Source organism: Astyanax mexicanus, chromosome 15 (assembly GCF_023375975.1).
Source record: "Astyanax mexicanus isolate ESR-SI-001 chromosome 15, AstMex3_surface, whole genome shotgun sequence".
Classification (NCBI taxonomy): Eukaryota; Metazoa; Chordata; class Actinopteri; order Characiformes; family Acestrorhamphidae; genus Astyanax; species Astyanax mexicanus.
Window position 1 is genome coordinate 19,595,403 of NC_064422.1, and position 16,798 is coordinate 19,612,200.

The window sequence follows — 16,798 nt, forward strand, 5'->3', positions numbered from 1 at the left end:
ATGTAATATTCGGCAGCTGATGTCAAGCTGCATCACCAGAATTCGAATCATCTCCTGATTAAAGTGGCAGTGCTTTAGACCACTGGAACACTAAGTTAGTTTTTTTTTTTTTTAACTCTACAGTTAAAAGCTGTAGAGCTGTCAAAATACAGGTAATTCATGTATTTTATTTAAAAAATAAGTTTTGTGTAAAATCATTTGACACATTAAAAAAACAGTCTGTTCAGAAGACAAAACAAAGGGATATACTGTAAAAAAATACTAGTAAAAAAAGTTTTTTTTCAGTGTAGTGCAGACATAAATATTGAAGTAGCAGATGTGCTGTTCCCTGCAGCATCAATTAAGTTAAGTTAAGATTAAAGTAGGTTTAAAGTTAAATTTTTAATAAAGAATCCTGCCTTGCAGGACTGGATAGAAATTTTGATTTAATGACCTACCAGTGGCCTTCACAGCCTGGCTGGACAACGGGCTGTGCTAAATGTCATTTCAGTGTTTCAGAATGTGTGTGAATCGTTCTGACAGAATGGTTGTCCACTTGAAGAGTGGACGTTGGATAAAGTGCACTTCAAGATGATGTATAGACAGTTTTATGTCCTCCTGAATCTTCTGAACAGTTTTTTCTGTTACATAAAAATAAGCATAAATGAAGTTTGCCATAAGAATCTATTGCTTTATATCTCTTCTTACTCCTGCTCTGTTTACATAGGAAATTAACTGGTTTTATTCAGAAAAAAGCTTTCAGAACATACAAACAAAAACACCCAGGAAAAAAGGTTTCAAACGAAGAAACGTGTGAAAGAGAGAGGGACATATTACTGATGCACCTTTACGTTTCTATTGAGCTCCACTAGCTGTTTAATCTCATTACCATATTCTAAATAATGCATAATCACACCTTATCAATGTTTCAGAATGACTCAGTAGGCCAGTGACTTATCTAGTTATGTTCACATCTTAATGACCTCATTCATATGCAATACTAGATTATTTACTTACTGAGATGTGACAATGCTTAAATGGTTCTGTTTTGGACACAGTGTAACAGTTTGTTCTATTTGTTAAATTGTTCACTGAGTCACTACAGAAAATATTCTCACATAAAATAAAAATCATTATTTAATATAGAAAAGAGGACAGCATTAATGTGGAGTTGTACAGTTAAGTGTAATTTTAACTCATTTGTTATGTTGGAGTTGTTTGACAAAGTTTAATATTTTAGTTTTCTATTGGCTCCTTTTATCGATTGCATAATCGGTGTGTCTCCGAATTCATCATTAGTGGGCAAACCTTTCCCACCTTAAACAATGCAGTCTGAATGCAGTCTGAATGCAGTCTGCGGGAGGGTGGAGTTGGACGTCCAGCGCATGCAGCCCCGCCCACGTTGTTAGCGCCATGTCGTTCAGTCCCGCCCACTTTGTCAACGTCATGTTTTAGCTCCTTCTCTAAATGGAAGTAAACCTTGTACAGGGCAGTTAGCGGTTGTTTTTTATCCAGACTGACTAGGCGCAAAGCTGACAAAGTGGGCGGGGCTGGACGTACTGGGCGTCCAACTCTGCCTTTCCGTAGGCTGCAGTCAGTAGTAGTTCGCTCAAGTTTGCACAGTGGGTGTGTCCCTCCAACCCTCCATGCTGTGTCTCCCAACTCACCATCAGTGTGCAGTCTTTCCAATTTTAAGCAGTGTGATGGAAAGGCTACAGTTTGGAGAACTAAAGAATCTGCTCATGATCCCAAATCTTATATTTAATATTTCCTTTTTTAGTTGCTTGTTCTGTCGTTTGCATAATACATGGGTCTCCCCATCCCTCCACCCTGTGTCTCTCAACTCATCCTCAGTGTGTAGTCTTTCCCACCAGAGCTACCTATCAGTCTGGTTTTTATAGGTGTTTGTTTGACTGCAGTGTTGAAGGCTGTAGTAGAAAAAGTGACAGTTTTAAGTAAGTTCTGTGATTGTATGATGTTTGGATGGCAATGCGCTGAGAGCTGAAGTGCATTAAAAAAGACTTGAAGCAAAAACAATCTAACTTGTCCTAATTATGCAGTGGTTGGTTAGTCATACCATGGTTTTGCTGTGCAGTTCATTAAATCATTGTTTGGTTTGCATTAAAATGTCAAGTGCTGAATTACCTCCCTCAGAGTTGATTTCAACATCAAAATTGATCAAATATGAAGAAGACAAAGAAGATATACAGGGTTTGGACAATGAAACTGAAACAACTGGTTTTAGACCACAATAATTTATTGTCCCGACAGACAGTTCTGGAGGGAACAGGAGAGTTGAGGTGCACATTGAATTCTGCAGTGATTTGAGCAGCCGCGGTTTTATGTTTTTGGATAAAATCCGGGTTGGCACCCGAAAATCCCTTTCAGACAGCTTCCTCCTACAGCGTCCACAGTTAATCCTGTTGGATGTGGTTCATCCTTCTTGGTGGTATGCTGACATTACCCTGGATACCGTGGCTCTTGATACGTCACAAAGACTTGCTGTCTTGGTCACAAATGCGCCAGCAAGAAGTGCACCAACAATTTGTCCTCTTTTGAACTCTGGTATGTCACCCATAATGTTGTGTGCATTGCAATATTTTGAGCTAATCTGTGCTCTTACCCTGCTAATTGAACCTTCACACTCTGCTCTTACAATTTAGCCATTAGAAAAGCCAATACAAAAAGATGGTTAGTGTAATCTACTAAAAATGTTAGGTAAACTTTATTTTTATTTTTAGTCTCAGACATTTAATCTAGGTAATATTTACTGTAAATATGGGGTGAATTTGACCAATTAAAATGTATTATGTAGACTCCATAGTTTGTGATGTGCTGCAAAAGTCTTGTTGTCTCCAAACAAAAAATAAAGTAAGTGTGCAAAATATACTTAAACCTTTGTAGAGTTGGGCAGTTTATTTATGTAAACTATATTCCACTAAAAAAAATCAAAACTGAACACAATTTAAATCTTATACTTTGACACTTTGAAAATCAACTCTTAACTTTTGAACTATGAAATTCAACTCTCCAGTTTTTCTTTGATACGGTGGTAAAGCAGGCTGTGTAATTTATTTTTTAAAGGTGTTTTTAATATTAATACATATTCAAAATTAAATTCAGGGCTTTTCTAAATGATTTTATTTCTTTATTTGGCAAAAATTGATCCATAACAGCTTTAGAACACTTGCAGTTTGAGATACACTCCCACTGTTGTTTAAGTAATGCGTCATTGTGGGACGACAGCAGCGGTGAGTAAATTTTGCATGAATGTTGTTGCTTGCTACATCCTGATTGTCGTACTGAGACTAGATGCAGCCTGTGAGGATTGGAAGTTGCCATGGAAACCAGTTCAGGTTTAGTTAGAACCTCAGGAAGATGTTTTTTTTTTCTTCTGTAAAACACAGCAGCACACAGACCACAGTGAAGAAACTGATTGACAGTCCAGACACCATTTTCACAGATTTCTTGTAGCCTTCATGAATAAAGGATTGATTTCCACATTCTCTTAGGGTGAAAGAATGGGCTGCCCACTGTGGAAACTTACCTCTGTGATCAGTGAAGCACTGGAGAATTGCATGAAGAATCAATAACATAGAGAAGATTTACCACCTGTCAGTCACAAAATTCTTATATTACTGTGAAGGGATAAGACCCTATAGTCTGTATTACCCCTTAGAATATCCCTTAGATATTGTTACGCACATCCCACCCTGCAAAAACTCATTTCAAAGAGATCACATCAACCCCCCACCCCGGTCATTTATATTACCTGTGTTTGAACTCTACACTGATGGGTTACACTTTGAAAGACAAATGTCAAGTGTAAATCCCGCCCACAAGAAACACTGATAGGTCTACTGAGCACAAAGACAGACAAATCAGCATGTAAATGCAGTTGTTTAATTAATAACAGTAAATAACTGCAATTTATTAGCATAATACAATATTGTACAGTATTTATACAGTATTTGCTTTACTTTGGTCCCCACACCAATCACTAATCATCCTGAAAGACAATTTTAAGTATTCAGTTATGCAGGTTACCCCTGCTACTTACCGGCTTCCTTAGGGAGTGGCAGCGCGCGGGTCACCCAGCTTTTATACCCTTAATGGGGTGGGAAGAAACCTTTGGTGCCGGGGGGGGGGGGGGTTCCAGATTACCTGTGGGGGAAAAAGCAAAATTGTTTATATAATATGTGTATTTATATATATATATGTGTGTGTATTATACTTACCTGTCCTATTAGTCCTAGTATGTTGTATGAATGGAAATAACCGGTTATGTGTATATTTGTTATTTGTGTAATTGTTGGTAGCTGTCTCACCCATGTACTCTTTTTTTTTTTTTTTTTTTTTGTCAATAAACTTACGTCAGCTGAACAGCTTACAACTGCTCTAAGCGCCTCCTTTGCCATTAAGTCGCTATTCAACAGCGGTACCGCCTGACCACACCACCCACACTACCACATAGTCTTTTTTTTATTTATTCTTTTTACTCTTTTCATTGTTTTTAGGGAGTAAAACAAACACAAATGTGAGTTAAAAACGAACTCTGTCAAGAGTGTGGAGCTATATAAACCCTGAGAAACAGTTAAACTCTGTGGCACTTGACCCTTTTGTTGTGTACATTAGGGTTCATCAATGGTGGGGACTATTATAAAACTCATCACTGCAGACTGTATGAAAAAGTTGGTTGGTTAGTTTCCTTGAATGTTTTTTTTTTTTTTTTTTACTTTTTTCTTTTTTCTGGGACCTGGCCCCAAAGATTAGGACATGGATTTGGAACTGTAAGCACAGTGTATGCAGTTCCAGATTTGTAAAGTCAAGATTGATGCTTTCTATGAAAGTAAAATCTGCCAGGTGGAAAAAAAGAATGCCTGAACACCCAGCGTGGTGATCAAAATGCTTAGGATTTAAATAACATTGGACATGCTCAGCTGGGGTTTTCATTTGTATTTGGCAACCATTGCCTCATTACCTGCCAAACTAACAATTCCCTACAGTTTGTGCCAGCTGTTGTGGCAAAATGTATTAAAGCCTGCTTATACTGTTAATGATGCCAATAAAAGAAATTCATCAGTAGACATGGACAAACAGATTAACCTGCTTTGCTTGTTGCTTATTAGTTTGTTATTAAAGCTGAGTCAAGCCATTTTTTGTAAACGCCAATGATGGACAAAGAACCCAAATCATGTATTTAATGTCCTATTATCATTTTAATTGAAAATACGCAAAACTGAAAAAAAATTGTTGGTTCAACTTAACTCAGTCAAGTAATCATTTAGATTTGACTCAGTTAAGTTGTAAATATATACTAATAATTTGAGTTTATTCAACTTAACTCAGTCAAAGCTAGATGATAACTTAAATCAGTTGAAAAACATTGCTTGGGCCCCCAGAACTTCCACATCCGCCCCAGCTTGAGCATATGGGAATGAACCTCATTGGGTTGCTGGAATGCAGGAGATTGCTTTGTGCTGGTCTTTGCGGACTGTACCAGGCTCTTTTCTGACATGTTACTATTGAGTAGCCAAATCATTTCTACCTAAAGCAGAGTCGAAGCCTCTTTTGTATAATATCTTTTATTAATATGACTGGTAAGGACATTGCATGGTTTACATTAATCACCCTGCTCAAATTGTATACAGGACAAGCATGCACTATCAACAAATCAACTGATTAGTTAAACACTTTAATAGAAGTGTGAGCTGTGAGCTCAGTTTGTATGAAAATCCTCACTATTGGGATTAGGACGCCCAACACAGCATATTTTCCTACATCTCCTTCTTTGTATCATAATTCTACACAATAAGTAGCTTGGCAACATCAGGTTCACAATGTCCACAATTCCAGCAGAGTTAAGTGTCTGAGAGAATTATCCGTGGGAGTCAAAGTGCTGATGTTATTGCCCATCTCCACCATCTCCAGCTCCAAATTACTGGCAGAGTGGTAAGGCTCATATGGGATTACCTGGAGAGCTGGACTACAAGGTGAGACGATTGGTCAGGGCAGGGTAAGATGATGTGTATATCCCACCTCAATCTTCTACAATCATCAAAGTGAGGTGGCTCCAAAGAGAGATGAGATGGGTCCATAAGTACCAATTATGTCCAAATGTCTCTCACCATCACTAAAAACTGAGCCGTCACAGAAAGCCGAGATTTCAGACGTGTTTACATCCATGCTCTGGTCAGACTGACCTCATAGAACATCACACAGAGACTCGTGATTCCCAGGGATGAATTTTAAACCATGCTGCAAATGGGTGTAATAGAAGAATTGAGCAGGATTGGAGCAGATCCATCACACTCTGTTTGGTTCTGTGTCAACTACCAGAAATGAACAAGCAGGCTTTGCTCATTTTTTACTCAACACTATATTTAATGAAAGGCTACTGGCAGGTCTCCTTGTCTCCAGCATCCAGCATAAAAAAGTCAAAACTTTCTTTACGGTTCGAATTGCATCAATTTGTCAACCTTCCTTTCATCTTAATTGTGGAAATTGAACAATACTCATATACATTTTGGTCATACCGCCCAGCACTAATTTAGTTGACCATATAATTTAAAGTATTGATTGGGAGTATCACGCCCTAAAAAGTGATTTTGTGTTTTAGTCAGGAGAACTAATATTACCAAGTTGAGTGGAAACTTACAAATGCTTGTTCAGCCAACGGAAAAAAAAATTAATCAACTTTTACTAAACTACACGCCAATGCTCTTTCTACAGTGTTGGATTGTGCAGCTTTCTCATAGGCTCCTGGCACCATATATTTGCATATTGGGTGTGGCCTCTCCCTTACTTACCATCTTTGTGTTGTCTGTTGCCCAAAGATACCTTATCCTGGGCGTGTTGTAGTGTAAAAAGTGATAGTTGCTAGTCCTTAGAATTGAAGGCTGTAAGAGCAAGTTACCTTTGTTCTGTGTTTCTGTCACAGTATGTTGGCTTGAAGCTACAGAGTTGTGTTGTCCAATTATTTTGTGTCCAAAATATTTTTTTTTTAAACTCACAATACTTGAAAAACAAAAAAACAGTTGAGTTAATTAAGCTATTGCTGTGAGAACAAAACTCACTTAAGTTAAATACATTTAACTTCTGCATCTGTGTTCTTATTTTTATTTTATTTACATTTTATCTATATTTATCTATTTTAACAATTGCTCCCGGGTGAAAACTGGATCATGAGATCACAATTTCGTTCCACCTCATGTACCACATGTGATGCGAATGACGATAAAATCTCCTTAAATCCTTGAATCATTTAATCCTGAATCTAGATATCATGTGGCTTTGACTTAATTAAATTGAACAAACTTAACATTGTATATATTTAAAATTATCTGAGTCAAAACCAAATGATACTTTGACTCAATTAAGTTAAATAAACTTAATAAGCTCATAACTTTTTTTTTATTTTTATTTTTTTTAAATCAATATATAGACCTAGAGCACAGCTATGAAATCCTTGAGGAGGGCAGAACAACTGTTCTGAAGGAGTGTGCCATTGAGGGGGTACAGGTACTGTAGTTGGGCTTCCACTTGGGTCAGAAGCAGGTGTGTCCCCAAACTTACAAAACCACAAATATTGGTGTGCAAACAATTTTTTTAAGATGTAAAACACATTTACAGGACCTTTTTTTAAGTGTTAATTTGTTTTGTACTTCTCGGTTGCCATATAAAGCGGATCATTTTTTGTTTTGGACCTTTGTGCAAAAAAAAAAAAAACAGGACATCTCATACATGGATCCATACCAGAGCCAATGCTAAATCTGCCCCTAATTCAATGCAGTATACATTTTCTACCTGTGAATTGTACCATACTAGCTAGAATTATGTATTTATCATAATATCCAACTCCCTGCCATTGCTGCCCTCTATCCCTCACTCCCACGGGGGCTTAAAATAAAAACCCTGGAACAGCAGTTGTCATGGTATTGGCATGAAGATGCTGCTCTGCACGTTTGGAGGTATCTGCGTCAGATCGTTTTATCCATTTCACCTTTAGGCATTAAGACGCAGAGGCTGTGATTAAATCCCAGGTTGTGCAATTAGTAGTCTTGTCCTAAAAGGAAACTGCATCAGTGGATCAGCGACAGTGATGCTGTTCAGAGACACTCCCTGAAGCTGTAAACAGATTTCATTTCATTGGCAGCAGAGTGGGAAAAATCAATACTGGAACAAAACTGGAGTCGAAATGCTTCAACCCACACTGCAGTAAAGTGTTTTAGCAAGTTTTTTTTTTTTGCATTATTTTTTTATCTTGTTTACAACCAGATCAAATACGGACTTGTATAAGAGACCAACAAATGTCCTTTTTTTGATGTCCTGACTGACAAAATTATTCAACTCCTTAAAGATTACCACTCTCAAGAACAATAAGCCATTGAATGCATCTGTAAATGTGACCTGTACACTGAATAAAATAAATCTGAGCGTTGGTAAATGTAACATAATTAAATCTGTGATATTAACAACAAAAAAATATGTTTCTACCTTTACATGAATATATCTAATTTTTAATTACTCCACATTTATTCAAAATACAAGACATTGTGGGTTTTTTTTGTCCTTAATATCATTTATTTATGTAATCCCAACAATTTTTTTTAGGTAAACCTGCACAACAAACAAAAATCTTGTTATATTTACTAGAGTTTTAGTCACTACCTGTGTCAATGCTCTTTCTACAGTGTTGGTTCGTGCAGCTTTCCTATAGGCTCCTGGTACCATATATTTGCATATTGGGTGTGGCCTCTCCCTTACTTACCATCTTTGTGTTGTCTGTTGCCCAAAGCTACCTTGTCCTGGGCGTGCAGAAATTATTATATGTTGATTGGCAGGCCTCAATGTAAGAGCACATTAACTTTATTCTGTGTTTTTAGTGATTGCAGTATGCTGGCTTTGAGCTACAGAGTTCACTCTTTATTGAGTTTTCTCCTGTATTTCTTCATTATTATACTGTCAGTATTGGCAGTTAAACAATAATGTACTAAATATGTTGAGATTAAAAAATCTAATAGAAAATCTCTGGTGGGACTTGAAAAACGCAGTTGCAACATGCAGACCCAACAAAGTTAAAGAACTGAAGGCCTTTGCCCATGAGGAATAAGCTGAGATACCTGTTGATTGCAAGCTATGTTTCATGTCTGAAGTACGTTATTGCTGCCAAAGGGAGTTGTACTAATGTACTAGGTACTAATGTTGTATGCGACTGTAAATGTAGTTGCTAAAACACTTTACTTCAGTTGGATTTGAGTAATTTTGAATGCAACTATGTATACAAGACTGTGGTTACCATATTAATACTCATGAATACAGTGTTACAGGCTTACAGGTTAATTTTATTGGGTTGCACATATGCTGGTAAAATTAACATATTTTCCATGCCACTGCACACCTGAAATTCTGACATCCATACTGTGATGATACAGTATGATGTCACATACTGTTACACTAGGGTGACCAAACGTCCGTTTTTAAATTACCTTCATTGGACCATTAAATTTACAGGCACTAGGGCACTGCACATGGCGCTGCGTGTGACATAATCCCTGAGCCGCCTCAGTGAGAGCAGTAGACAGCGTCAGTCTCACAGTCAGAGCTCAGAGTGCACTTTGTTCGATTATGGCCAGGTTTTTAGTTTTTATTTCCTATTTTTCTTTAGAGCTGCAGATGCGTCCTGTTACCGGGTTTGGCCTTCTACACTGTAAACCTAGAAGTTGTTCGAACTCAAATAAATTAAGTCTGTTTTACATAAAATTTAAATTTCTAAACAATACTCAACTATTTTGAGTTAGTTGAATATTCGTGGGCACATATAAACATTCAAACTGAGATCTTTGAGTTGAATCAACTAATAATAACTGAGTTTAGTCTGTTGCCATTAACAGCTTCTTTTCCATTGGCTTCTGTCACAATCTATTTGCATACTGGGTGTGTCCAACAGGTTCTGACTAACATTCACCATCAGTGTGTAGTGATTCTCTCGGGGCTACCTTAGCTAAACTTGTAGATTATATATTATGATTAAATACTTTGTCTCTGTGTTGTAGGTTGTAGAACAAGCATCATTTACTGAGTTGCAGTAACCCTGTGTTCTTGCTGTGCTCTCAGTACTTTTAGTTCTTTACTGTTTTTTTTTTCATTTACTTTTTTATGAGTAGTTAAAAAAATAGTTGAGTAAAACTAGGAAGAAAACTAAAAGCTCAAGAAAATATTAATTTAAATATGTTTGTGTATGTATTTGTTAAGTTCACTGTACTTACAAATAATATTACATGAACTTAAAATTTATTAGGTAATCGATTACAACAAAAGTTTTGAGTTTAGTCAACCTTTTTAAACAGAGACACCAGTCCAGATATTTCTGAAGTCTGTTATCTTGTTTTTCAGCCACTGAAGGTCTGGGGGGGCGTGAGGCCAGTGGGGTATTCAGCTTTTGGTATTCAGCTCATATCAACACAGCCTGTGGTGTCACAAGTGGCAGTGTGATGTGCTGGTTGTGTGAGAGATATCTCCACTTCAACACTAGACTCTTGCCAAGACGATTCATGTGGACACATTAAATATTTACTCATCATTTATTTTCCATTATGTGCAGTTTTTCTTGATATGTACACAGAAATGTGTGGGCTTACAATGCTTGGCCACCCCATCTCAGCTGGGGTTATACCCCAAAGTATTTTGACCCGACCAAAAGCACAATTTGGTTATATACACTGGTCAGTGACTAAGTCTGAACTGGTCCTGTCAACAACCAACAGTAGCTGAGCATTAAAATAATAATAACAGAAGTCATTTTTCTTTAACTACCTCTACATGTTTACTTCTTTCATGTTCAAATTTGTTCAGTAGTTTTCAAATGCCACTGTGTAAATCTAAGCTGCCTTCTTATTATGCACTTCCTGACATTTCAGTTTTTTTCAGTTCTGTCTTAAATAATGCAGAAGCTTCTTTCTGATGCTATGTTCAACAACAAAGCACCAATTAAGGTTGAAAAGAAATAATAAGTAGCCAACATCTGCTTTTTACCACTGCGTTCCTTACCTTCAGAAACCCCTGCAGTCTTTACAATCTGCATTGACTCTGTTTCCTTACCCAAGGCAAATTTCCAAAACCTTGTGTTAGATTTCAGGGCTGTTAGGAGGCACAGAGCCTCCCCCAGGTCATATTGAGTTAATATGAAAAAAAAAAAAATAAGACAGCACTGGTGCGTAAAAGAGAATAATTAAGAAAACAAAAACACAGAGATTTTAAACTAATGATGCTCGTTTATTTGGTGGCCTTTCAACATCAGCAGACATGACCTCCCTGCCCCTGCGATACACCATTTTCACAGACAGCCTTTAATTTCCTCAATCTCTAAAGCAGATCATTATGTTTCCAGATGAATCATAATAAACAACACACTCACTTACTGCTGCAGTGTTCAGCTGATTAGCTCATATTTGCATTTAACCTCATCCTCATATAGGGACATTACGTTTCTGGTTCTGTGCACCATGATACTTATTTTTTTTTAAACATGGACCCTTTGACCTCCTATGAAGACATTGTGCTCACTACCAAGTGGTTACATTACAAAATTAAACTTGATGAAAAATTAAGGTGGATTGAAAACAAGATCACAAGAATTCTAGTCAAAAGTTTTTACAGCCAGTCCAGATATTACATTACATTACATTGCATTGCATTTGGCAGACGCTTTTGTCCAAAGCGACTTACAATACTGAAGTACAAAAGTAGTAGAAGTTAAAGGTAAAAACATCTTTATTCCAATCATTTTTTTTAGTCCCCATCGCAGACGTCCCAAGTGTCCCGGAAGTTACGGGAGTCTACCGCATATCAATAACGTCAGATATGTCCAGGTCCGGGGGTCCAGGGGTACTTCCCTGAAAATAATTTTTGCAACGAAATGACTTCCTATACATAGACAAAGTTTAGTTTTTATGCATGTTAGGACCTGTTATTTCCAAATAGCTAGGACAAAAAAACATAACTCCAGGTCATTATACAAATGAAAAAACTTTCACTTTTTGAGTTTTTGGAACAACAAAAAAATAGGTTGTGTCCATGACATTTATTTAATTTTCATTGACTTTATGTAGTGAGTACAACCCTACTTTTCTTGGTTATTTTAGTTAGCAACTTGGAAGCGGGAATTTATGATTATCACTAGACCTGGGCGATAAACCAATTTTAGCGATTAATTTGAATTTACAGTTAAGAACTGTGTTTTTATGAAAATCGTTTTTTCTCATTTTTAACTTCTGCTACTCATAGTTGAGAGTGATGCACATACTGGGTGTGTCCCCCCAAGTTTCTGATACTCACCATCAGTGTGTAGTGATTCCCCCTGGGCTACCTTAAGTAAACTTTTTTTTTTTTTTTTTTTTTGAATAAATGCTTGTTGCTGTGCTGTAGACTGAAAGAACATCTATCATTTTCTGAGTTGCTGGGCAACTGTGCAACAACTCTGCAGCTAATGTGTTTAGAATTTTAGGCTGTAAAAGCAGCGTGTCAAGTGCTTGTGTCTGTTGTGACTTTTGTCCGTCAAACTTAAAGATGAACATTTGTTTAAATCCATACAATAGTGTTAATTACTAAAAAAAAAGAGTTTTGAAAACATAATTAATTTGAGGTAACAAATTACTTTTTAGGATTTACATTGTAGTTTGCAGTGAAATGTTATATTCTTTGTTCAGCTGATTGAAAAATCATTAAGAGAAAAATTTAAAATTTCACACAATACATGTAGTTTTAAAATTTCCTCTTAACTAAAACCTCTTGCAACTATTTACTTTGACTTGTCAGCTCCTGTATGGTGAATCAAATAACATTAGTCAACATGTCCTAGTTCATAATATCCTAATGATTTAACTAATGTCATTTTAGTAAAGATGTAGTTTAAGAATTTGGCCTCTTAAAGGGGCACTGAACCCCCTGATATTTGCTGACTCCACCCTCAGCTCAAACTTGAAGGCTAAGAAATGGGAGGAGTAGTTTGGGAGGGGCACTGGGTGATGTATGAGTTTAGAGGCAGGCCTGGATGGAGGAGCTGATTGGCTGAGCTGCAGCAGCAGCTGCAATATTCCTCTGATAGCGGTGACACCCAGATGGTTGGACGTCAGCAGGGAGCAAAGTTATTAATAGACTGATCTGCATATTGAGATATGTCTGCATACCAAATTATATGGACATATCATCCTTACCTATAGCACAGTTGGACCTGAGAGGGTGCTGCAGAGGCAGAAATTACCACAGTAAACCACAGTAAAAGCGTTTTTAAAAAATTGTAAGCAGGACTGATATGTTTCAATACTTCTAATAACCACATTTAATAATCAGCTATAATAGAAAAAATATGCTTTAAGGTTTAGTGGTTCTTTAACAAAACTAGAAACAGTCTAAACTGCATGAATGTCTCGCTCATCAAAGTGACAAGCACTACATTTCAGACTAGCTGAAAAGTTCCAAAAGGTCAAGCTCAGCTAGTGCTTCATTAAAGAGCTAATGAGTTTCTTGAGAAATGCACTGTTGTACTGCATGGTTAGCAGACACTGTGGTGCTCTGGACACTTGTGCTTCTTCTCATGCAGAAGATTGTTATGATTTTTGTATCTAGAATTTATTATGCGGATTGATTTGGACATATTGAAAAGTTACATACAGGAGCTTTTTGGGGTGTTGTATGTTCATTTATCCCCCCAAATAACTGTAAATAGACATTTTTAACCTTTAGCACAGTTATCACTGCCTTAATAAAACACTATGGGTTTCCAAGCATGTGTTTGTAAAGACAGTAAATAATAATTTTAAGAGTCTGAGAATTTTCTAAGATTTTTCACAATGTTTTTACACCATTATGAACATAAAGAATAATCAATTTTGGATTTTGAAGGATAAGTCCTTCACAACATTTAAAAGGATCTTTAATTTGTAACATTTTAACAATCACTTCTTTCTTAAAGCTGTAAAATCTCTACAGTGCTATCCACGCACCAGCAGACTAAGCACCATAGCTCTTGTATCCTCACACTGTGTGCTGCTGGGCTTGGCAGCAGCTGGTTGTGGGTAATTGGGCATGTGTTTTTTTAATCTCTCTGTTTGAGCTAAAGACTCTAATCGCATTTTCAAAACACGGTTCTTTTATAAGCCCCTGCATGACAAACTGGGATTACAATTCAGAGGCTCAAAAAAAAAAATACGACAAAGAAAAAAGGAAATAAATAATTTCTGCTTTTGTCAGATATGTCAGCCCAAGTGGAGGAGTCCAGCTCGAGTTCCCTGTTTGACAATGTTTGGACTTCCATCTGCTCTGAACACAGTAATAAAGTACTAACTGAAGACAATATAAATAATTTGAAGTGTACATATATGGTCTATATAGTCAAAAAGACTTAAAAATAAAAGATCAGACACTTTAGTTGAAAATATATTACATTTTGGTATGTGAAGTCTTACAGGTTGTTTGAAGGGTTTTCCAGAAAAAAAAATAAGATATAGATTTAAATTTAACTTTATTGTCATTAGAAGAATACAAGTACAATCCATTGAAATGCAGTTTGCATCTAATCAGAAATGCAAAAATAAAGTATTATTTACATTTAAATACAGATGTTAAAAGTGGCACACTCACTGAAAAAATCATTCATTGGCTCAATTTAACTCAACTTATCTTTTAGATTTGACTCAGTTAATTGTAAATATATACAATTTTAAGTTAAATTCACACAACAATAGTTAAATCAGCTCAACAGTTGTTTTTTTAAGTATTGTGGGCTTAAAGAATTAAGCTTACTTTCTATATCTATTTTTGACATATTTAGCATATATTTGACAGCATAATACTGGGGCAGCATAAAAGCAAAAACTCTGTAAAGACTGAACACTGTAGCTCTAAGCCAACATACTATGAAAACTAGGAACAGAGAATGAAAGTAACTTGCTCTTACAGCCTACAACACTAAGACCTAGCAACCAACACACATATTACACTAATGTATGTCTAGGATAAGGTAGCTTTGGGCAACAGACAACACAGAGATGGAAAGAAAGGGAGAGGCCACACCCAATATGCAAATATATGGTGCCAAAAACCTATAGAAAAGCTGTATGTAGCAACTAAAAGTTGGTTGGAATCACATTTTTTCATTGGCTCAACAAACATATTTACATTTTCAGGTTGAAGTTTTCTGAACTTAGTTTATTGAGTTGCACTGGCCGGTAAGTTCACTCAACTTAATAATTTTAGTTCTCCTGACTAAAACACAAAATAACTTTTTTAAGTCCCTCTCCCTCCTGCCCCGCATTTAAACCCATACATCACCCAGTTCCCTTCCCAAACGACCCTTTACATTTTTAAGCCTTTTTCAAATTTGAGCTGAGGGTGGAGCCAGCAAAAATCAAGGGGTTTAGTGCACCTTTAAGGAATAAACTTAAACAATCGAACGCTTATAATCATACATATTTTTGCTTCCTTAGGTTTTTTTTAATTCCAGAAACTTGCTGTGTGAAAGAATACTTAACAAATGAACAAATTAGGGATTGTATTAGTTTTTCTGTTGATATCAAATATCCATTTAACATTATCAGATATTAAAGTTTGTTCATTCTATCGTTGAAGAGAAATATTTAGACATTCCAACGTTCAGTAGGATGGTAAATGGTTGTCCTTGGGTTTTCACAGTTGTTTGTCAGTGGCATGTGCCTGAAGAAAAAGTGTTGATTTAAGTGGAGATGGTTCTGTCAGGCACTTTCCAATGAATCTGCCCACACACTGCCAGTGGCCTTCACTAGGACATGGCCTTTAATTTAATAATTTAATGTGGAATTCTGCACAGTGGCTGTGGCCCGTTATTACCTTGACTAGCCTGCGGAATCATACATAATGAAATGTGTGGGAGCAAAAATTCTGCATGTGTGTTCAATAAGTTATCCACACTTTACCACATTTTCATATGACCTGTGCTAATCTGATCTGGGCTCCAAAGCTAAACAACTACACTGAAAAAAATAAATCTGAGCGTTAGTAAATGTAACATAATTAAATCTGTGATATTAACAACAAAAAATATGTTTCTACCTTTACAAGAATATATCTAGTTTTTAATTACTCCACATTTGTTCAAAATACAAGACATTGTGTATTTTTTCCTTAATATAATTTATTTATGTAATCCCAACAAATCTTTTGAGGTAAACCTGCACAACAAACAAAAGTCTTGTTATATTTACCAGGGTTTTAGTCACTACCTGTGTCAATGCTCTTTCTACAGTGTTGCTTCATGCAGCTTTCCTATAGGCTCCTGGTACCATATATTTGCATATAGGGTGTGGCCTCTCCCTTACTTACCATCTTCGTGTTGTCTGTTGCCCAAAGCTACCTTATCCTGGGCGAGTAGTAATTATAATATACATGTTGACTGGCTGGTTTCAGTGTTGTAAAGCTGTAAGATCACATTAACTTTCTTCTGTGTTTCTGGTGATCACAGTATGCTGGCTTTGAGTTACAGAGTTCACTCTTTACCCAGTTTGCTCTTGTATTGCTCCAGTATTATACTGTCAGTATTGCCAGTTGAATAAAAATACACTAAATATGTTGAGAATACCTATGGATAATGTAAAATGATAAGTTTTGTGAATATTACTAAAGTTTTGTGTGTTAAAATAAAGATGACTTGTCAGTTTATTTTACTAAACAGATCATGTTTTAAAAAGGACAAATTAAACACTTAAGTTGAGTTAACTCAGCTTTTTAAGGCAGCAGTGTACAAGAGATAATTAAGTTGACAATACTTAAATTTCCCATGTAGTGT